We start from the raw sequence: 23,096 nt of genomic DNA on the forward strand, positions 1-23,096 counted from the left end.
CTTACCATTTCATGGAACTCTGCCCTTGGTTAGCTCCGTACTTGAAGGCAAGCTTCTGGCAAGGAAGTGGTGGTCTGCCCTGTCACTCTGCACTGAAAGTCCTTCAGGGGCTGCCTGTGTCTGCAAGTGTAAACTCCTCATAAAGTTTCTCCTGCTCGCAAGGACAATAAGGGAAACTCAAAAGTGCTCTAAATCTTTCTCCCAGCATCTGTCAGTGTGCCGACAGCCATTCGCTAATAGAATTCATGACAACTACGACCACGGAATGGATATATGTGCAGATTATCAGACATCGGTTGCTGGGTTTCTTAGATATTTGTTGTTATTCTGAAAGGACATTAATGTTCTGAGACTAAAAATAACCCGATTCACCTGTCAAAATGGGTGCTAATTGGTGCCAGGATTGAAATGGAGTTTTCAAGTTATAACTGGTACCATTCTCAGTGGGTCCCAGCCCACCCCATTATTTTCCCAGTTCCTGCATTCCTTAAATCCTCTTAGCAAAGAAAGAGTATTCCCACAGGCATCTCAGCTCTTATTACTACCACTAAGGCTTCCAGTAATTCAGAGGTTGTCACATTTCTTACATTTCCATTTAACTGCTAATTTTTGTAAGTGCAAAAGATGGAAGTGTTGTGAACTGGTGGATTTTCTATGCTTAATTAACTGGTGACTCCAAGTGAAGCTAATGCTCTAGAAGTGGTCTGTTTTTACTAGCAAATAAAATATCCCTTGACATCTGATGTGCAGCCAGTGATCTGGTGAATTTTATTTTTGTCTTCTCTCTTAGCAATCAAAAATGTTGGAAGTTTTCTGAGGTTTACACACAACAAGTCCAGCAGCTTACCACCAAAGTGCTGTCTCGGGCTCACCTCCATCTGTGATCGATGGCTATTGCCAAAGGGGCTTCAATTACTCTCGTCATTAAAAATGACCTCAAGTCAAATCATTTTGTTGATGAAATCTCATTGATAAGATATATTAAATAGAACATATCAGGGATATAGATATGATATATTAAAAAATGTCAGGAACTTAAAGTCTAGGTATGAATTCCATGAGAATATAGGACCATAAGACAGCATCCTGTGAAGAAGCAAGTTATGAGTGTATGGGACATATCTGGATATTATTTTCATATCTTATGATGCTGTGCTAAATTCTACCTACCACCTTCAAAGGTACTCAGCTCTTGTTAGACTTTTTAGGATTTGAGGAGAAGTAAATCATAAAGAATTTTTGTATTTTGTTTTGTAGTTAAAAGCACTATGTTTAAATATAGTCGAGAACAGAGGATGGAGGAAACTCCCAGTTCATTCAGATAAGAATTAGCAGTCTAATATCTGTACCTGCCCCTCCCCTATAATCTGTCCCTCAGGGTTCTTTACTCTGTGTCTCAATGGGAAAGATATTATGTGGAAAGTTAATCTGTTGCCTCTACCTCAGCCAGAGTACTTGCACACAGAGTTTAGAACAAAGCCCTCACTTCTCTGCCAAGAATTTTTCTAATGTTGAGAAGGATTGCTTGCTTTTCTACTGGGCCTCCAAAATGACTAAACACCAACTCTTGGAACTCCAGATGTCTTTCCCTCCAAATCTGCTCAGCATCAATTGCTTGTCATCTGACCCACTTAGCTGTAGATTTGAGTGTGTTTGGCAAGCCCCCATGGTCTTTGAAAATGTCTCTACAGTATAATTTTGCAATTAATTGCAAGTAATTCCTAAAATTTAACCGAGGTAGGACTCCCTACTTCTCTTCTTCTGCCACAATACATGACATTTACTCATTGCACAGTCCATCTAAGGGGTTTCCCTGGGACTAGTTTACTAGAAAACATGTGAACCTTGTTTACAGATGACTTCATCTCATGGAAAGCACCAGCTTCAGTACAACAGTGACAGATGACTGTCCCATTCTGGGTCAGCCTTTTGTAGTCCATCTAGTTAGTCACTGTGCCTGGAAAGAGATGGCCAGAGCAAGCAAGGGACAATAATGAAAGATTGGGGTGCAATGTCAGGGACTTGTAATGCGATTAGGTCACTGGTAACAAGGAACTTTAGGAAACAGATGTCAACATACATATGATCCTATATGTATCTGCTCTGAATGCTTTTCCAAAGTCCCCAATCACAGAGGAAGTGCTTGACTCTCAATCAAATTTGTTGGCTGACTTAGGGTGACTGGCTTCCTCCTTAGTCATTCCGGGGTTGTTTTTATCTATCACTTTTTTTTTTTCCCCCACCTTATAGTAAATATAAGTTAAAACCTGAAACCTGACAGAGATGGTATTTGGGTCAGCTTTTTCATTGATATAACCAAAGGAACTGAAAAGATCCATTTTTAAAGGCAGATAAGTTTGTTTGATGCTCCTGGTTTCAAAGGTCTCAGTTCATAGCTGACTTTGTTGCTCTGGGCCTGAGGTGAGGCAGAACTTCAGAGTGGAGAAGTGTGGCTGAAGAAAGCAGCTCAGGACATGGCAATCTAGGAAGGAGAGAGAGAGAGAGAGAGAGAGAGAGAGAGAGAGAGAGAGAGAAGGTGGGGGAGCGTTCTCCTCATTAAGGCAAAATATAATTCCCAAAAGCATACCCCTATGACCTGCCTCCTCCAGCCACAAACTACCTGTCTACAGTTACCACCCAGTTAATCTCTTTACATGGATTAATGCACTGATTATGTTAAGGTTCTCATTACCCAATCATTTCACCTCTCAACTTTCTTGCTCTGTCTCACACTTGAGCCTTTGGGGATACCTCACTTGTAATCCATAACAGATGGACTGTGGTTGTTAGTTTCTCAAGGGAATGCAATTTTATTTTACTCATTTTGATCACTGACCCACGACTTTGTCAAGAAAGAATTCTTTTCCCAGGTAGATGGATGTGCTGGACTTGTCTTCATTGGATACAGAGTCCTCCCAAGGTTCCATGTTTCGGCAAAGATTTCAATTCTAACTTCCTGTTTGGTGACCTGGGGTGCTTGTCTTTTTCTTTCCTCCTGAATGTGTTTTAAAACCCAGTAATCACTTCCACATGTCTTGCCCCTTCCCACGGACAGCAGGCATGCCTGCCTGCTCCTCCGCTGGAGAGCTACCACGCTGCCTCTTCATTTCTGTTACCTGGTGATATCTCCTTTCCTCTGGCAAGCATCCGTGTACATAGAACTGTGTTTTACTACCTTTGTATAATATTTAGTTGGCATTCTGAAGCATACTCCCAGAATAGTTTAATTCTTTCACTGGTAGGCTCTGAGATGACTCTTGTCTTTCCAATATAGCAAAACTTTTTAATATTCATCTATATTTTAGTTGAATGATTAAGGTTTGCCTCTGGAATATACATAGCTCCATAGTGATGTTGTATCTAGAATTAGAGTAAGTATTGTCAGAGATATTTTAACAAAATTTAATGTGATCGAATAATAGATATAAAATCGTAAACTTAAACATATTGGCAACTAATAAACCATTCATTGTCAATCGTGGTTATTCCCAAACAAAACCAAACATGATTACTCTAGTCATGTTTTCTTAAAAATAAAAATGCAGATTCAGAAGCTCGTGTGGAATGTGAGACATATCAATCTGAACATCTAATATAGAAAAACAGTTACTCCAACATATGATTACTTTGTGTGATTTACAAAAATAGAATTGCATCTATGTAGAACATAAATAATGGGTGTGTAAAATCTGTATTGCACCAGTGTACAAGTTACATGTAAACAAACACATATTAGAAAGACTAAATGATCATCACTTAGAATTTTTGTTTTCTTCAAATGTTTCCTAGAGCAGTCTTGAAAACAAGATTGTTAACACATTTACCGTGATCACTATTTTAAAGAAGCACTAATAGTAAAGGGCAAATAAAGTACCTTATCACTTCTAACAAAATATGAAGTTAGCTCAACAGCAGCGTGGCTTGAGCTGCAGCATGCATTATAGAACACAGAGCTAATTGCGCCAGTGATTCAGCCCTCCAAGCATTGCAGATGTTATGCAAATGCTTTAGTGCTCATTTTCAGAAAGCAAACAATTGTGGTAAATTTTGCAAGGGTATTTTCTTTCTCTTTTTTTTTTTTGGATTATCAATAAACTTTCTACATTTGTTGCTAGCTACAGTGGCAGTGCTCAGATATACTGAAATTTTTTAAACAAAAACCTGCACTATTTGAAAGTGTAATGGATTTTATTTTTCTAGTTCTAAAGTTTCATTGCATTAAAAAACAATGTGGAGGTAAACAGAAAAATTAGTGTTAACTCCATAATTTGATGAAACATTAGTGCTATCCAGAGGTGATTCATCAGATGTTCTCCAATAACTATTCAATAAAGACAGGGTTCTTTCTTCACATGAAGTTTGTCCTTAGTAAGCATTTAAAACTATAAAAAGTCTGCATTTATTTTGTATCAGATACAAAGATTAATTATAAAAATATACTTTTAATAATAAATAGCAGTAAAGATATTAATAATTTGTAATCATTTTTAAATGTTTTTCACTAATTTGTAATCAGAGACTAATATTTAGTCATTTTTAAACAAATTATCATCCATGTAGCTTATAAATCTGAATCTTAACAATTAATAAGAACTCTTCATTAAGGAATGTAGGATATAGATAATTGTTGACTATGTGAATTTGTGGAGGGGTGTGTATTGTTTCCCTATTGCCACAGATAACAAATTACCACAAACGCAGAAGGCAATAATCACACCAATGTGTAATTTTACAGTGGGGCAGGTCAAGAGTCCTAAAATCAAAATGTCGTAAGTCTTGCGTTCCATCCCTTTCCTTGTGTTTCCCAGCTTCTAGAAGATGCTCCCTCCATGTTCAGAGCCAGCAGTGTGGCAGCCTCTGACTGCTTCTGTGCCCTCCCGGCTCCACCCTCTCTCTCCTTGGCTTCCAGAGTCACACCTACTCTGACTCCTGGGCTTCACCACTCATAAAACTCTGCATTTCACTTGAACCAATCCAGGAAATCCGGGTTAATCTTTTCCATCTCAAGAATCTTAATTTACTGAAATTTGTGATGTCCCCTTTGTCATGATTTATTGTTAAATATTAACCCCAAAGAATGGAAAATTATTTGAAGTATGGTCTTTGAAGATGAAACTAAAGGTCCCAGGATGAGATCATTGTAGTTCAGGGTGGACTCTAAGTCTAATGAGGAATGTCTTCATAAGAGACAGAAAAGTATGAGTGACATGCAGAAAGAGCTGGGCCTGGATCCTCCACCAGCGCCTTCAGCAGGATGGTCCGGCCCACACCTTCCTTCCATATTTCTGACCACCGTAACTCAGAGAATAAATTTCTGTTATTTCAAGTCATTCAATTTGTGGTAATTGGTTGTGGCAATCCTAGGAAATTAATGTAGCATGTAAGGTAACAAGATTTGGAAATTCTAGGATGCGGATATGTTTGAGTCTATTTACCACAAATAGAAACAGCCTACCCAAGTTGAGACATGGACCCCACGTTTGAGCATGTGACATTGTTTCTGATTCCTCGGAGTAGCAGCATGGCTATGATAGCATCTTAGCAAATCTCTCAAGGGGATGGTGACATGACAGCCAAGAATAAGTGGACTGAAACTTGCCATGAAAACTCTTGGCAATGGTTACCTTAAAAAACGCATATCCTGTAAACTTTATATACTTCCCCTGACCCTCCCCCAATTTAAAAGTGCTTACTAATGCCTTTTGTTGGTCTTTAAATGCAAGTTCAGTAGAAGTCACAGAAAATAGTTGATCAGTAGTGATTCTCTAAACAGATGAAATGTCAGCACCATCTTTTGCCATCTCTGTCTTCTTTATGCATTTGGATCGATTTCAGCAGAGATGGATTTCTAACTGTAACACTTGAACTATTTAATACCTCTGAAACATACATGTTTCATATGTTTATAAAATACATACCCATACTTTTAATAAAAAGTTTTGTGTATGTGGTGTTGGTGATCCAATCCAGGGCCTTGCAGATGCCAGGCAAGTAGGTACTCTATCCCTGATCCACATTCCCAGTCCTTTAATATAATTTTTAAAATTATAAATCTAATTTGTATGAAGGATCATTCACTAATACTTATTTCACTATTTGCCCCCTGCTTGTTTTCTAGAATATAATATTTGCATCTACATAAACCCAAATTTTATTTGATAGTAAAATGTTCCAAGTGACCCTATAGTGTATTTTCTTATTCAAAATTATACTTTACCCAAGGATCTACAGTAACAACAAATTCCTGTTAAATGTCCTAATGAATCATTTCTATTCTAAAGATAGTAAATTACAGAGAATGAAATAGAATTGAATGAATTTACTATCAATAGCAAGAGCATTCTTTTTTTAAGTGTATTGAAATTGAATAACTTCAAATCAACAATTTTAAAGAAAGACCCTATATCCTACTTGAGAAAGGTAAAACCTGATTTATCCAGTTTAACCAATAACTAGCCACAGGTGTTTCCAATTTCAACAGACATCTTTTCAGAGCAAAAAAAAAAAAAGTCTTCTTGTTGTGGTTAAGAAGTAGTAACTGGTAACTGGATGTTGGCCACTCTTGTAGTTAATCCTGCTCCCAGACTTCTCAAGCAGTCATACATGAATACAAGGAAAAGTCTGCTTTCTTGCTGTTTGATATCAGATAATGTAGGTAATTCAAACGAATACTTTAGCACACATATATAAATACTTCAGGTGAAGAATTACACATTCATTGCATGCAACTATAATTTCTTGATTCCTTAAATTTCTTTTCAGAAAAGACACAGCTTATATTAAGTTTTCTTTAGCTTTCATTTCTGTTTTACCTGTTAGAAGAACACATGGATCATTATGACAAATCAAACTCAATTGCACTGCAGTAGGCTCAACCTTGCTCAGAAATGGTATTATCTTTTCATCCAGCACTCTTATGAAACAAGCAAGGACGTGTTAGAACTACCAGGGCGATACCTTGTGTTGTTCTTCAAATAATACTTGATTTCTTTCAAAAAGATTTCCCCTTCAAGAGTTTGAAGAGCAAAATTATAGAAGAGTAAACATATGGAATTTGTAAAATTACTAACACAGACAACTTTTAACTTATTAGTTATTATTTTCTCAATGAGTTAGGACAGAAATTTGCTGGAAATAGGGCGTTTCTTAATGTACTTTATACTACCAATCAATACTGCAACTTAAAATCACATGAATTAAATACAGTACAGTGAACGTGGATAGACCTTTCTGACCACCTGTTAATGTAATCACAAGTTCATAAAATAGTGAACTTCTAGGTACCCAGAGAATAGAGTAGTACTTAATAATTGATGTTAAATATGTACCTGAATGCATTGTTATTCTAATACATGATGGCATAATTTTCCTTGATTGAAATAAAGTGTTTCTAATTACATATCAATTTCTTAAAAACACATTTAGAAGTATGTGTCTTTTAAGCTAATGAGAGTAATCACTAAAAATGCTTATCCATATTAACTAATGTAATCATTACTAAGTTCAAAGTCAGTATGAATAATATGCCAAACAGTTTTCTTTTCTGAAATACAGAGAAGGAAATGTGAATTTATGCAAAATTTTGTGTTTTACGAACTTGTTTGTTCAGACATCTAAATTTTGGTTATTACAAATTCAGAAAAAATGATTTTAAAAAAGAGGCATGGATATGAGAATTTCGTGAGAAAGAGGAATAGGGAAGTAAAGAAAGTAAGGAAGTAAGGAAAGGGAAAGATAGAGTGATTAACAAAAAACATTAAGAAGGAAATAACAATTTCTGAACTTGTAGTGAGTGAAGAGCATTATAGTTTATTGCTGAATAAACTATTATTTTAAGAAATGTTATGGTTTGGATGTGAGGTGTCCCCCAAAAACTCACATGTGAGACAAAGCAAGAAGGTTCAGAGGAAAATGATTGTGTTATAAGAGTCTGAAACCAATCAGTGAATTAATCCCCTGATAGAGAATAGCTGAGTGGTAACTGAAGTGGTAGGGCGTAGCTGGAGGTGGTGGAACTTGGGGGTGTGGCTTTGGGGTATATTTTGTATCTGGAGATCAGAAACTCTCTACTTCCTGATCAATATGTGAACTGGTTCTCTCTGCCACACTCTTCTGCCATGATGTTCTACCTCACCTGGAATTGAGTCAGCCTTCTATGGGTTAAGACACTGTGAGCCATCAAGTAAACTTTTCCTCCTCTAAAATTATTCTCGTCAGGTCCTTTAGTCACAGCAGTGAAACAGCTGATTAAAACAATAAACAAAAGTCAGTCTTACCCCTTAGAGAGAACCCACTCTCACCACTTCATCCTCCATTCTTAATTCCATTTCTCTAACTCAGAAGTCTCGTAAGTGCTGTCTAGAACCAGTAGCAGCTGCATGATCTGGGGCATGTTAGAATTGCAGAGTATTAGGATATACAAAGAACTAAAAAAAACTTAACCCCCCCCCAAAAAAAAAAGAATAAGCCAATCATAATTGGGCAAAAGAACTGAACAGGCACTTCACAGAAGAAATACAAATGTCCAACAAATATATGAAAAAATGTCCATCATCTCAAGCAATTACAAAGATGCAAATTAAAACTGTACTGAGAGTCCATCTCACTCCAGTATGAACGGCAATTATCAAGAATACAAGTAACAATAAGTGTTGTCAAAGATGTGGGGAAAAGATACACTCATACATTCCTTGTGGGACTACAATTTGGTGCAACACTCTGGAAAGCAGTATGGAGATTCCTTAGAAAACTTGGAATGGAGCAACCATTTGACCCACTATCCCATTCCTTAGTTTATACTCAAAGGACTTAAAAATCAGCATACTACAGTAACACAGCCACATCAATTTGTATAGCTGCCCAATTAAGTATGGAACTAACCTAGATGTTCTTCAACAGATGAATACATTAAGAAAATGTTGCATATAATGTATTTATACACATACACACACAAATGGAATATTACTCAATCATAAAGAAAAATGAAATTATGGCATTTGCTGGTAAATCAATGGAACTGGAGACTATCATGCTAAGTGAAATAAGTAAATTCTGAAAAACCAAAGGCAGAATGTTCTCTTTGGTATGTGGATTCTGACACACAATGGAAGGGGGAAGAATAGAAAGTCTTTTTATTAGACAAGGGGGAATGAAGGAAAGGGAGGGGAATGGAAATATGAAAGACAGTATCATGGATTGGACAGAACTTTCCTATGTTGGTACATAAATACATGAAACTCCATATCATGTACAACCACAGAATGGGATCCTAATTAGAATGAGTTATACTCCATGCATGTGTGATGTGTCAAAATACATTCTACTTTTGTGTATATCTAATATCCAAAAAGAACAAATAAGAAACATAACAGAGATGCCAACTCAGAGAGTTTACCTCATTGAGCTGCTGAACTATTATAACTTGTTGCTGTATAAACCATTATACTAAGAAACAAAGTCAATCTGATTGCTTAGAAAGAACCCATTCCTACCCACTTCACCCTCCCTTCTTAATTCCATTTCTCTAACTCAGGATTCCTGGTAATTTCCCAGGAATCTTCTATACTGCTTCCCATAGTGGTTGTGCCAATTTGCAGTACCACCAGGTAAAAGTCACTCACTTCCAAACATGACCTTCCTGAGCAAAATAAATCCCCATTTGTTTAAACCAAAAGTAGAAGAAGAAGGAGGAGGAGGAAGAGGAGGAGGAGGAGGAGGAAAAGAATGAAGAGGAAGAAGAGGGGAAGATGAAGAGGAGGAGGAGGAGGAAGAAGAAGAGCAAAATCTTCAAATTTCTACCTTAGACCACTGAATCAGAAACTCTAGGAGCAATGCCCAGCAGTGAGTGACAGAGTGGTTCTCTCTCTCTCTCCCCACCCCACTCTTGTGGTTGTTGTTTTATTGTTTTATTTTTTCTTAGCATCTTTTAGAGTGTCAACAGTGTACTCTAAAAGCCACTATTTGTATCCAAACCATCATCATGTCTTCTTCATATGTCTTCTTCAATCTCTTTTGTTCATCAGTTTCCATCCAAGGAATTCAAGCTCCATACAAAGGTAAACATAGTGGTGGAAGTAGCGTGTTTTTCCTTCTTCCTTCTGCCCTAACTAGACTAGGCCAACATATTAAAGAACACATGAAAAACTGAGGTTCATTCATATATTTGATATACAGCACATTTTAAGAAAAAGGCTGTTAAGTAAAAATTTTAAATGAAAAATACTCCATTTTATACATTCAATACCTCCAAAGATGAGAATACTGGAACATATTTGTGATCTGTAGCCCCCTTATTATAGCTCTGTCCAAAGTGCCAATGGAATTATGTTCCTTAATACTAGGTTTAGTGAATTCAATCAACATTGTTGAGGTGTTTCTGCTGCTTTCAAAATTAAGTATAAGTAGTTTGACACTTTCCAACTCCCCTATCTGTCTTCTCCATCTTTTGCAAGCTTGCCTCTGCTCTTGCTTTCCAACTCATTACTCCACACACGTTCGCACTGCTGTGCCCATAATCACATTCTTGCTTTGTCTGCAGTCATAGCATCATTATATTTTCATATGAACCAAAAAATGCTATTCATTGTAAGTTCAATTTCAATATCTCATTTTCCCTAATAAAATACCATTATCTGTGTCCCTATATTTTTGGTTTTCTGTCTTACTTGGTCTTCTATTTCCTATTTGATAATTTGCTCATTAACAACTTCTTCTGATGAATGTTGGTCAAACTCAACACCAGAGATAATTTTTGCTACAGTCATTTTCCTTTATGTTTTAGTCATGACTCATTTCACCTAGATTTCTGCCATTCTTACACTAATATTAAAGCTTTTTAATTATGGAAAATTGCTTTACCTTCTATATTGGTTGTCTATGACTGTCATAACAGAGTACCAAAATCTAGGTGAACTTAAACTAGAAATCTGGTTCTCAAAGCTGGAAAGCCAACAGCAAGGGATGGCAGGTTTGGCTCCTTCTGAGGGTCATGAGAGTGCATCTGCTCCAGAGCCCTCTCCTTGGTTGCTAGATAGCATCCTGCTTCCTGTTTATTTACATGGTCTTTTCTGTACATGTCTGCTCCTGAATTTCCTCTCTTTATAGGAATGTTGCTCATATTGGATTAGGGCTCATCCTAATGAATCCATTTAAATTTAATCACCTCTTTAAAGATTTCTTTTCTAAATAAGCTCTTATTTTGAGATAATGGGAATTAGGAATCTAAAAGAGGACAAAATTTAGCCCATATGCTTTTTCTTAAATCAAGCAGAATAGGATAATTCTTAACGAATATGAAATGGAGAATAAAACTAATTGCTTGGATAGTTTAAGGGCACGAAGTCTCACTGATTAGTCCAAGATCATAATATTTATCCTACAAGGTATACACTGCTGAAAATCTCATGTAATATTTTTTAAAATCATTTCCCTCTCTCCCAGTTTTCGTATTGGCATAGTTAAAAGCCACAGGAAACATACAGAATTACATCAAGTTTACACATTTATTGTTAAATAAAATGCCTTCTTAAGAGCCACAGTAGACCTTTAGCAAATTATTTCTGAGCTGTTGTACTGCAAGCATTGAGAAAAATTCAATCAATTTCTGCTATATTCAATTGTAGAAAACGAAAATACCATTCATGAATAGGCTTGCTCAGAAAGAATTCCATCATATTTAATGGTGTTATTGTTTGGTGTTATTTCCTACAGAGAATTGGTTTGGATAGAATAATCCAATTGTGAAGATTTTTCAATGATATTTACCATCAGTTATCAAATGACCAGCATTATGCCGTGTGGTTTATAAAGCACTTAAAAAATACCTAATTCTTTTAAATAATTGCCCTCCCTCTGAATAGAACACAAAAATAATAGTGTTCTTTAACTACCAAGATGAATCACTTTAACAGATTTATGTAGAACATCTCTAGTAAATGTAAGATGAACATAAAATAGCAGTTTGCTTTTGACATTGAGAAATATGACAAATGTTCAAATTTGGTATAAATTTATGGTTTTCCATATTACATGATACTGAGCATCCTTCTATTCAAAGTTTTTTAAAAGTCATAAAAAATTAATTCAAAATTTTTTTAGAATCATAGAATTTTAGATATATGGAGAATTTAGAAATGATGCAGTTTAAGCAACACATCTTTTTTGATTAGTGAAGAAACCAGGTATTATATCTGTTTAAGTCCCAGCTAAACATCAAGCTAGGTGTTATGAGAAATACAAAGATGAAGTTTTATAAACTATAATTTTTACGAATTTATAATCAATTCAAAATAAAAGATGTAATTATGTGAAAAATTAGATAGGACAGATGCACAGCTTGAGAGCCATGATGCCCACCTGTAATCCAGCAGCTAAAGAGGCTGAGGCAGGAGAATCGTGAGTTTAAAGCCAGCCACACCAACTTAGTGAGATCCTGCCTCAAAACAAAACATAAAAAGAGCTGGGGATGGGACTCAGTAGTTAAGTGCCCCTTGGTTCTATCCCTGCTACCAAAGAAAAAAAGAAAAGAAAAGAAAGAGAGATACAATAAAATAAAATACAACAATGGACAGATACAATCATGGCAAAATGAATAAGTACCACAAATAAAACAGTTTAAGTAAGATATATTCTATGCACAGTTAAGTAAGATATATTCTAAACATGAATGGCAGATATGGTGAGAAAACTTTTGCTGAATAAATTCTGCATTTGATTTTTGATAAGTTATGACACAGAGATTCTTAAGTGAAGCAATGTTTTATGGCTGTCTTGGTTATTAAAGAAATAGGAACTGAAAAAAACATCAGAGACTTTATAGTGTGGTCCATTCTTGCGTTTTAAAATTATCAGACTTCATGACTTCTCAGAAATGAAAAATTAGTACATTGGAAAGTACCAGGTTTGAAAGAAAACACCCAGGTCATCTCTCTCCCATCCTGTTGCTGGAAGCTTATTCATGGTTGACCAGAGAGTGGACCATTTGACTTCTGAGTGCTTTTTTTTTGTTTTGCTTTGCTTTTCTGACATGTTATGGATTCAAAACAGTAGCTTGAATTTTAAGTGGATTCAAATTTTCAAATTTCAAATTTTCTTCTTCCAGAATGCTTTTTAATCTCGATTTCAGAAGTTGCTTAGAAACCCTAAAATTAAATGGGTAGGAACTTATCACAACTGTAACTTTCCCTGCCCAGTTGCCATCACTTGTGAAACTTGCCCCGAACCAATGAATTGGCATGTTCATGCAAGTGCAAACTGTTCAACTGTGTGAGTCCAAGTGAGCAAGTCCATGTATGCTACAGCCATCTCTTGGCTTTTCGCACAACAAGATTGCATCTTGCATTTGCAGATGTTCATTATTATTTTTATAGACATTTCATTCTTATTTTAAAAAATCGTACAAAGCATAGAGCCCTGAGAAGAAAGTAGATGAGCCCAAAAAGCCCCCAAAACTCATATGCTAGGAAAAAGTTCAGTAAAGAAACACATCAATCATGTATATATATCAAAAACCATGTTTAGTTATGTGAACATTTATATCAATTTTATAGGGCATGGTGGTCTTATCAGAATATTTGAGCAATGTGTAATATTTTTGAAATACTAAACACCTTTACAGAGAAATGAAAAATCCAGTCTGCCCAGATACAATTGAGAATCTTGATGCAGCAGAAGGTGTTGAAGTGTCTTTAAAGACTGAGAAAAATAAGTGATGGAGCAGAGAGATGTTTTGGAGGACTGATTTTCAAAGCATACTCAAGATGTTTTGGGAGATTTAAGAATCATTCATGACTATAAAATTTGAAGGTAGCAGGTGATGTAGTTTGTGTAGAAAGTGAGACTGCACCCCGCTGTCCTGGAAACAGAAACTGACTGTAGTTCCTGGGTAACAGAAGCTTACTGCTTCTGGCACAGAAGGCGCTGCACAGAAAATGTTCTAATGTGACATGAAACTGTGCTCTTTGGAAATAAATGGAATTTCTTTCTGATCATATCATTCAGCAAAAGAAAATTATAAAATACATTGAAAACTTTAGTGTTCCAAGATAGATTCACCCTTTCTGGAATGCAAATTATAGAAATAGACATAATAATATGATATAATAATATAATCTCCAAAATCTCCAACGTCTTTAGAAAACTGGGGAGCACACTGCCTATTTTCTTGTATAATACACCCAGCTGGTAAAGGAAACTATTTAACTTTGAGGAAATTTACAAGAAGAAAATTTTACAAATAGCAAACACTCTTCTATAATGGACAACTCTTCAAAATGTATTTATCTATAAACTTAGTGATTTATTGAGATTTTATTGATCTATGGAGATGATACAAAAGTGGACTTTTTCCTTCCATTTCTGTCATATGATCATTGCAATTTTCTCTGTCCAATTGTCTTTACAATCTTCACACCACATCCTAAGCAATATCTGATCCAGAGTGCTGATGAAGATGTTACCGACTCAATGAAGGATTTACAAAAGTGTTTTGGATCAAGGAGGCAGTCAGGCATGAAAGAAAAATATCACAACAGAGATCAGAGAAAGGGGGAAAGTGGTTTGCCATTTATTTTTCTTTTTATTTCCTCTGGCTGATTTCCAAGGTGTTAAGGAACTGTCTGATCACCTCACTCTCACATAATTAAATATATCTTAGATCTCCCAGACAGCCCAGGATTCTGTGCTGATGCAGATCTAAACCTAAAGTATTTATTCAGATGCTCCTTGTTGTCCAGAGGCAAAGCCATATGAGTAGCCAAGAATACAGTATGTCAAAATTTCAGTTGAAATTTTAGGTTATGCAAAAAATAAACACATAAAAGATCGTGTTAATGAACATGATTACAACAAAAGCATATGCTTATCATTTTAAGAAAATGATATTAATAATTTAACCTTGTAGTATCACCATTCTTGAAGTTATGAGCAGTCTTGAATGCTGGGCTTCTGATGACCCTCTAGCACTACTCCACACCCAGGATCCCTCCCTGAAACTCCTTGTAACTTCCACACATCTGCTCCTGTGACTATTCCTTCCATCTCCCTGCTCTGGTAACCACATCCCATTTAGGCCCATCCTCTATTCTTAAGTTGTAATTTTTCTTGGAATATCTGAATTTATTATGTATCCTCATCATGTCATTTGATTCTAAATAGCATTTTAAATAACATTAGAATTGGATCAATGTGTATGCCTGCAACTTTGCATTTTAAGTAATAGGGTCATTTTAGTTGCACCATATATTTGTTGCAGTTCAGAAAAAAATGAATTATTTATGCTTGATGTTGTGTATAGTTTCATGCCATGCCGCCACCCCTTGTAAAAAGTGAAATACCCACTATCCATCTGTTGAAGGGCATCTAGGTTTGGTTCTATAGTTTAGCTGTTGTGAATTGAGCTGCTATAAACATCAATGTGGCTGTGTCACTGTAGTATACTGTTTATAAGTCCTTTGGGTATAAACCTAGGAGTGGGATAGCTGGGTCAAATGGTGGTTCCATTCCAGGTTTTCTGAGGAATCTCCATACTGCTTCCCATAATGACTGCACCGATTTTTAGTCTCATCCGCAATGTATGAGTGTACCCTCTCCCCCACATCCTTGCCAACATTTATTGTTGCCTGTGTTCTGGATAATTGCTAGTCTGACTGAAGTGATATGAAATCTTAGAATAATTTTAATTTGCATTTCTCTAATTGCTAGAGATGTTCATATTTTTTTCATATATTTGTTGATTAATTGGATTTATTTTTCTAGAAGTGTCTGTTCAGTTCCTTAGACCATTTATGATTCAGTTATTGTTGTTTTTTTTTTTGGTGTTGAGTATTTTTGAGTTCTTTATATATTCTGGAGATTAATGCTCTATTTGAGGTGCATGTGGTAAAGAATTTTTTTTTTTCCATTCTGTAGTCTCTCTCCTCATGTTATTGTTTCCTTTGTTGAGAAGAAGCTTTTTAGTTTGAATCCATCCCATCCATTGATTCTTGAATTTACTTCTTGTTCTTTAGGAGACTTTTTAAGGAAGTCAGTTCCTAAGCTGACATAGTGAAGGTCTGGGCCTACTTTATCCTCTATTGGATGAACAGATTAAAAAAAAAAACTTGGTATTATATAGTCATTAAAGAAAATGTATATTACGCAGCTTTAAAGAAGAATGAAATTATGGCATGTGCTGGTAAATGGAAGGAGCTAGAGAATATCATGCCAAGGGAAATAAACCAATCCCAAAGAACCAGAGGTCAAATGTTTTCTCTGATATGCAGATTCTAAATCACAATAAGGGGGTAGGTATTAGGGAAGAACAGAGGTACTTTGGAGTAGACAGAGGGGAGTGAAGGGAGGGAAGAGGGTATGAGGGCAAGAAGGATAGTAGAATGAATCAGACACTGTGATCCTATGTGCATATCTGATTACGCCACCAGTGTAACCCTACATCACGTACAATCAGAAGAGCGGGAAGTCATGCTCCATTTATGTCTGTGTCAAAATGCATTCTATTGTCTTGGGTAACAAATTAGAAAATATCAAAAAATGAAAATTGAAAAGAGGGAATGGCTACTGAAGTTCATTCATTGGTAAGTTATTAAGTACTTTTTGTTTTCCAACTTTTCAGTGGGTTTTTACAAGTTATTTTTCCATATTTCTTTTCTCCTTTCCCCACAATGTGTATGTATATCTCTGTGCCCTTTTATTTCCCTATTTACTTATTTATTTATTTGTATTGGTTATTTTTATTTAAAACATGACAGTATAATCTATTTTAAGATATTCATAAAAGCAGGATACATGAAGAAATTCAGGGTTTTTGTATAGATTGGATACGTATTATTGCTTTTCTCACTTAAATTAATAGCATATCTGAAAACTCATTGAATAATGAATTTTCAGGTACTAATTAGATACTGATAAATAAGGAATACTTGGACTCTCATTTGATCAGGAAGTAAATAACAGATATGGAAAGAAATGTTACTAATTCTTCCTTACATCTTGTAATAAAGTGTTATTGAGTTTGCTTTAGTCAAAGAAATAAAGTCCATTAAGATTAGGAGACCTAATCCTTCTTGACCAATATCTATGTCTCAGTCAACAAATAGAAGTAAAATTCCTGGTCAACATCCTTAAATGAATTTGAGGGATGAATTTTGTTTATATAGACTTGAATTAGGGTGATGTTTGTCCTTATCTGATTTGCAGTACACATTTTCTCTTTTAATTATAATACTAGCAAAGCCATATTTATTAATGATCTTGGAAAGAGAAAACCATTTTTTTTAAATCGGGTTTAGACTAACAAGTCTACTTTCATGTCTGACAGAAAAAAAACAGAATTGTTATAGAAACAAGATGTTATCGAGATTACTTTTATTAAATGACTATCATGTGCTGACACAGCTTTCATTTAAGTGCACAGAAAAAATGAATAGACCTCTTCTGCTGAGATTCAGCTGGGCTTTTATTCGATCGTCTTGTTGCCTGTAATAAACGAGTACTTATTCAAAGGAGTGAGCCAGCTCTTCTCTTTCTGAAGCTGAATTAGGCAGCATTTTAACAGTGGAGGAGATCAGAGGGATTTCAAATAGGCTGCACTGCCTCCACCGGTCGGAAGAAGCGGGTGCCAACTGAGGACAGACGAGGAGGAGCAGGCCACTTCGGCAAATTAGCAGTGCTTTTTCTTTTTTTAAAGAATCAAGATTAACATTTGTATTATAAAAATATTCATATTTGAAAATTGGCTCAAATTTCACGTAAATGCTGATTTTTCAAATTTTGTAATTATTTTTTCCGAGAAAATGATACAGAAGTGTTCTCTTCACACAGAGCAAAATTCAGGTTATGGCTTTTTAGGACTCACCTTGGGGAATTAAATAGAGAGGGAGAGAGAGAAAACTGAACAGTTAATGTGATCACAGTTACATGTCTTTGATTCCTCAAGCAATCAAATATGTATTATTATACATATCATGTACATCCTATATACATACATGCATATATTATACTTATTTTATTCATTTTTAATTTAATTGTAGACACAATGCCTTTATTTTTTTATTTTATTTATTTATGTGGTGCCGAGGATGGAACCCAGTGCCCCATGCTTGCAAGGCAAGTGCTCTACCACTGAGTCACAACACCAGCCCCTATTATACTTAGTTTATATACATATATTATACATACGAAAAAGCACTAAAGCATTCATTGGGACAGGGCTAATTCCGGCAGGAAATGCTATTCATACATGATTACCAATTCAATCATAATCTTAATGACTCTGATGTTTATTCATTGTATTGGTCACACATCAAATAGCTTCAGTGATCATATATTGAATTGAAATTATTGGGCAATAATTCATTACAGAGTGCAAATCACAATTTTTTAAAAAATCACCTGTTGCTCTGGTCATGATTATTTTTGTTTAACCAATAGGCTTCATTGAAAGAAGATATTATTTTGAAATAACTATATCTTTCAAAAATTATAGTAAGTACTATTAAAGCTTTTATGTAAAGTTAGAAAATATAGAGGACTAAGGTTTAAATTCATTTAAATTTTATTGTACTTGATAGTTATGCTCTTATTTCTTCATCTATTCATTTTTTTTTCAATTATTTATCTTTTTTTCTTTCAAGGAATGTAGTAACCCCACTCATGTGCTCATCATTGTGCTGTGGATGGTGATAGGAATGGAAATATGCCATAGTCTAGAGCAGCCTTCCTGGATTTCCCAGTCTCGACAGCCTATCTATGCAGGCACCTACAATGCACTGCAGGAAGGGTAATACAGAAAGAAGTGCAGAGGAGGATAAGAGTTCTCACCACAAAATTGGTTACTATGCGAGGAAATGCACGTTAATGAGCTAACACTGACCATTCCACAATCTGTAAACACTTCAAAACATCATCTCGTACATGGCAAGTACCTACAATTTTATCTGTCAATTAAAAATTAATTTAAAAAAATGCAAGCTGAGAGCAGGAGTAGTAATTTACAAGAGCTGTTGAAAGTTTGAATTATAAATTATTGAGTTCTCAGATTGTAAACTTGTTATTTACTAACAGATATCCTTCACGCTAACTGAATCTTTGGCTTTGGTGGACAACCAACTCATTCAGGAAAAACAAAACAAACAAAAAATAATAAAAAAAGAAAGAAAGAAAAGAACAGAGCCCAAGAGCCCAGAAAGTCCTGAAAGTTTGAAACTTTTCCTAAGGAGAAAAATATGATCCCTCTTCATGGACAGATGGCTTTAACTTATCCATGAATATAGGTAAGACATTTTTTAATATTCATCATGCATTATCATAAAAGAAATAAACATTTTGTTATCAAACATTTATTTTTGAGTAACAAAATTTCCATTGAACCTTCTTAGTTTAGTTAACAACATATTTTAATAGTTCAAGATAAATTTGCTGCAAAATTTAGTAAATAATTCAAACTTACTGATTGATTTGGGAAATCTAAAGCAGTTATGAAAAAAATGCCACACCAGGTATATTACTTTTGGAGAAAGTGACAACCAATTTCTTTTCTGGTAATGACTAGCTTCAATATTAAATATGTATTTAAAGCTATCACTTCTTTGTAATAATAAAATCGTATCACTATATTTTTTAATGTATGAATAAGTAGGGATATACTTAGCCTCATACATTTCATATGCCCAGTTTACTAAAATTATATCTGAAGTCATTGAAATATTGTAGGAACACATTTACTTTTATTCTCTAAGTAAATGCACTGTCTGCACATAGATTCCCATAGTCTTTCATTAAAAATCATTTTTTGATTCATTTAAATATTCTATGCTCAAGATGTTTTATAAAAGCAAAGATTGCATGTATAAACTTCTTGGTAAAGACTTATCTTTATTTCCTCTCATAAACTATAGCTGATGTTTGTCCATGAAAGCAAAGTTTAGGGAGGAGAGGTGGACAATAGAAAAACCTTTCTTATTCATTTCACACTTATAAATGTAAGTTGATACAGAGAGAATTAGAAAAAGAAAACAAATATTGATCTATTTTATTTTGTGAAATACAAATTTAAATAGACAATAGTATTTGTAGATTTCTGATTAAAATAATTGCATATATGTTTACTATATTATCCTTTCTCGATTTCAATAAAAAGTAATAAAAATAATTGAATATAGAGAAAATCCTTCAATGTGTAAGAATACAATAATATTACTATAACTCTAAATATAAGATGTGATATGCAACTGCTATATGCCATGAAATCTGGAACACAAGAAAAAAAGTACAGTGAGAAACAATGCAGATCACTCAGAAAATAGAGATTGTTCAAAAAACAAATGTACCTGCATGAAAGGAAAGTTCAACAAGACTTTCATGGAGGCAGTAAATTCTGAAACCCTATGGAGGCCCTGAGGGTTCTTTCCTTCTGCAGAAATTTGCTTAGACCTTAAAACTCAAAGGCACTAATGCTGAAGGTAGAATTACTGTACAAATTAAATAGGTGAATAATTTCCTAGTACTATATGCCTAACATTTAGTTATGGCAGGAAATACCAGATCCAACACAGTATGTTTTTTAATAACTCAAGGTATGACAAATTGAATATATTTAAAATGTACAAGATAATTATTGTTATAAAATCATGGACTGCATAAAGATGTTTTAGTCAATGATAAGCTGCATATATAATGTTGGTATACACTGAAAACCTCTTTTCACCAAGTGATTTTGGAGACACTCTAATATTGTAGTGTACATTGCACATGAATTGGTGGTGATGCTGGTGTGCATAAACTTGCTGTGCTGCCAATCACATAACAGTGTAGTCCATATAATATGTATAGAACATAACACATAACAGTGTAGTCCATATAATATGTATAGAATATAATATGTATAGAACATAATACTTGGTAATAACGAGCAACTATGTTGCTGGCTTACACATTTACTGTAGTATACTTTTTAATCATTGTTTTAGATTGCCCATATGTTTAAAAAAAGGTCTCCTGTGAAACAGCTGGCCTCCTTACACTAGCAGCAGCCTCATACATCTCATGACTACCATGTTTCTTGATTGTATCAAGAGTCCCCATGGACCTCTAGGTTTGTGTAAGTACACACTACAATGTTTGCCTAATGACAAAATCACTTAATGATCTATTTCTCAGAAAGCATTTTTACCTCATGCTATTGTGTGTATATATGTTATCTCTCTCTCTCTCTCTCTCTCTCTCTCTCTCAATACAAGAAAAAATATATACAGATAGACATATATATTACTATACATATATATGTATAGTAAAATAATTGTCACAATCAAGTTAATGAGCATATCCATCACTTCACCTAACATATTTGTGTGTGTGCATGCTTAAGATACACACTCAAGACCTTGAGTATATAAAACAATGTAATTAACTATAATCATCACACTTTGCATTAACTTCTTGTGATTTTTTTCATTTGTAACTGAAAGTTTGTACCCTTGTTTTTTCTTATTCCCCTCTGAATAGATAATTTCAAATGGTTCATTTTTGATCTCACAGAATCACTTCTGCTGGATAACATCTCCTGTTGATGCTCTCTACTGCATTTTTAATTTATTCATTGGTTTCTTCAGCTTGAGAATCTTTCATTCTTTTATGATTTCTATTTCTCTTTTAAACTCATGCTGCTTGTGCATGAATTGTTATTCCTAATATTGTTGAATTGTCCATCTTTGCTCTCCATTAGCTTGCTGAACTACCTTAAAACGATTATTTGAATTCTTTGCCTGGTCATTTGTAGATCTCCATTTCTTTATACCAGTTACTAGAAAAATATTTTCATTCTTTAGTGATATAATATTTCCTTGACATTTTATTTGTCTTATAAATTTACATGAACTCCTGCATATTTGATGGTTAAGTCACTTCTTCCAAATGTTATAGACTGATCTTAGTAGGGTAAAGCCTTCACCTGCATCTGAGTGCAAAGGTGCCGGCTGAGAGGAATGGCCTAGCAGTACAACTCCATCTGTCATGGTCATCATAGCTGAAATTGTAAAAGGTTCTCCCTGGCCTACGCTTAGTGTCCACAGAGGAAGAATGGACTGTTGATGTCTTGGAGGGCAACGGCTTCTACCTCTGATCAGTTTAAAGGAGCACACCATGGCCCCATAAGACATAGGTGTTTCTCAGTGCCAGGTCCAGATCATGGCACTCTTGCAGGGGTGGTGGCATTTGTATCACGGGTACCTGTGGTGGTGGTTGGAAGCATGGAGCTATTGAGAAACAGCAGGTCAGTGGTCTGGAGCACTGGTCAACTCTCAGTGGCAGTGACTGATGCATGCACTTCTCTTTGTCAGCGCATGCCCAGGTGTGGAGTATGGTTGTGACAGCAGGACAGAGCTCAGGTCTTCATCCACAGATACATAGAGCAGCTTGGCTCTGGCTTATAAGGCAGGCTTTATCCCAACATCCTTCACTGCCATTCTGGACACTTATAGTAACCTCCATAGCCAATGTTTGCACTTCTTGGATTTACTGGTTACTTGTGGGCATTTCTTCCATCGTCTTGTTTTTTATTTTTTGTTTGTTTGTTTTTTTTTTTTTTTTTTTTGAAATTTAGAAGGGTGACTGGAATAAACAATGGTACTTGCTGTTCCTGTGCATCTTAAGGCTGCTACTTCAGGCAAATGTTGTACCAAGGTATGGATCCTCTTAAGACTCTTGGTTACCCCACTTTTGTCAGTCTGGAGCTGCTGTATTTGTCGACTTACTACTAAAATTGTATATTTGATTACCAATGATATTGTATGGTGACTAATTTTATTGTCTGTCACCCTTTTGGCATGATGAGACACAAGTGAATGAGTGGTAGCTACTACAGAAAGTTCCATGGGACTTTTAAAGCCTTCTATTTTATAATGCATTAAATTCTACAAACCTGGACCTCTGAACTCACTAAACCTAAAGATGCAGTGAAAGGAAGGATAATTATAAAACCAGTTGATGAAGTGACTGTAAATAGGTCCAGTCCTTTCAAACTTGGATACCCAGAGCCATGGTTCACATACTCTGCCTATTAAGGGCACACTACTTCTTGATATTAGTTAATTTGAAGTTTTAAA

This window comes from Sciurus vulgaris (assembly GCF_902686455.1).
Source record: "Sciurus vulgaris genome assembly, chromosome: 13".
Lineage (NCBI taxonomy): Eukaryota > Metazoa > Chordata > Mammalia > Rodentia > Sciuridae > Sciurus > Sciurus vulgaris.